Source organism: Nannospalax galili, unplaced genomic scaffold, assembly GCF_000622305.1.
Source record: "Nannospalax galili isolate Female #2095 unplaced genomic scaffold, S.galili_v1.0 scaffold391, whole genome shotgun sequence".
Classification (NCBI taxonomy): Eukaryota; Metazoa; Chordata; class Mammalia; order Rodentia; family Spalacidae; genus Nannospalax; species Nannospalax galili.
In genome coordinates, this window is record NW_008329323.1 from 1,191,896 (window position 1) to 1,193,879 (window position 1,984).

At 46.3% G+C, this 1,984-nt stretch overlaps 2 pseudogenes across 1 annotated transcript; one reads left to right on the forward strand and one right to left on the reverse strand.

Moving 5' to 3' along the window:
- LOC103736623 overlaps nt 1–1,540 on the reverse strand; it is a 19,113-nt pseudogene extending 17,573 nt beyond the window's left edge.
- Nucleotides 1,392–1,978, forward strand: LOC103736584 (annotated as a pseudogene). The gene has a single exon (XR_003849981.1). The product of XR_003849981.1 is annotated as a ubiquitin-conjugating enzyme E2 K pseudogene (transcript).
- The last annotated feature ends 6 nt before the right edge of the window (nt 1,979–1,984 follow it).

Here is a 1,984-nt window from a genome sequence, read left to right on the forward strand (position 1 = left end):
TAAATTTTATTTTTTTGTATGTATGAATGTTTGCCTGCATGTATGTAAGTGTACCATGTTGTGCAATGCCCACAGAGGCCAGAAAAGGGTATCAGATCCCATGGAATTGGAGTTACAGATGGTTATTAGCGTGTGGGTGCTTGGAATAGAACCCAGGCCCCTCAAAAGAGCAGCCAATGTTCTTAACCAGAGCCAACTCTCCAGTCCCGAATTAATATATTCAGAGATACTCATGACCTCTCCTTTGGGTGTCAGACTATTGGAACAATAGTTCCTGGGAATTGGAAATTTCCCCAAAAACATCTCAAGTAGAGGGAAGGGAAAGGCTGAAGTCTGTGCCAGTCAGAGGAGAAACTTTGCTCCTAGGAAGAGATTTCACACAGTTCTGATAACTTGTCAGACCACTTTGGAGGAGACAGGTCCCCAACAGTGATGGATCTAAGACTGGCAGGATCACACTGAAGAAGAGGAGACAGTTCTAAATTAGACAGATAATCAAGGAAAGAGATCCGAGGCAGAGGAGTCCCCAGATTAGATTCAGTTGTATTTGAATTATTTTTACTTTTGTCCAAGATGGCAGCAGCCTACTTCTGAGTATCGTGCCCCACTCTCACTCCACACTCCTCCTCCACTATCAGGGCTCCCTTGTTGCTCTACCCAGTCAGGTTCCTGCATTCATATAAGTAAAAAACTAACAACATGAATCCTACCCTGTCCAATCCAAAAGGAGAAAGAGCAGCCCAGTCCTGTCCCTACCTGTCCTACCCTATAGAATATAAAAGTCCAGACTCTCCAGGGGAGTAGACAATGCTCCAACTCTGGAGGCCTCCCCTTGTGGGGAGTCTGTCTCTTTGCTGTGTGGAGTGTTATGGTTCAATAAACCTTGGGTGTGTGCTGTGACTACAAACTTCTCCTCTTGTCATTCTTTACCTGGCAAAGAAAATGACCTGAGAACAGATAAATGGCATCATCACACTCCAAGTTTTCTGCTTTAATGAACTGTTACCCCTGCTGGAGTGGCCTTTTGGTAATGTTGCTGTCTGTGAGTCATTTCTGCTCCTGTAACCCCTTACCCATACTTCTATAAATAACTCCAGTAAAACTCATTGGCTAACCAACCTATCCTTACTTTGGTCTGTCACTGGTTCCCTGTCTGGGGTGAATAGACATTTGTTCATGTCTCTGCAAGTATAGTGTCATACAACAGTCTCTAGTGTCCATTCTATAAAGAAGAGTATCAACACAGCAGCAAAGATCCTCAGTGCTTCCTAAAGAAGCTACATGGTCAGCAAGACCCCAACCCACTGATATAAAACATAATAAAAAAATTAAGAAAAAGATTTTGGTGGCCGGGCACGGAGGTGATTCCACACTGAGGGGGAACACGGCAGTAAGGGTGGCAGTGGCAGCGTTCGTGTGCTCGGGTCTGACTCACTGAGGGAGGAGGCGGTGGAGGAAGAGGTGGCGGCGGTGGCGGTGGTCGTAGCGGTGGCGGAGGAGGCGGGTACGAATCAGCTGCGGGCAGAGACATGGCCAACATCGCGGTGCAGCGAATCAAGCGGGAGTTCAAGGAGGTGCTGAAGAGCGAGGAGGGCAGCAGCAATGACTCTGCGCACGGTATTATTGTCATTGCAAGCACTGTTGGCAGCTGCAGAACCAGATGACCCACAAGATGCAGTAGTAGCAAATCAGTACAAACAAAATCCTGAAATGTTCAAACGAACAGCTCGACTTTGGGCACACGTGTATGCTGGAGCACCAGTTTCTAGTCCAGAGTACACCAAAAAAATAGAAAACCTATGTGCTATGGGCTTTGATAGGAATGCAGTAATAGTGGCCTTGTCTTCAAAATCATGGGATGTAGAGACTGCGACAGAACTGCTTCTGAGTGACTGAGGCATAGGGAGCTGCTACCTGCGCTTGCCTCTTCCCGAGGAGCACCAACATCTTATTTTTAGGATTCTACATAAATTTCTTTTAAACT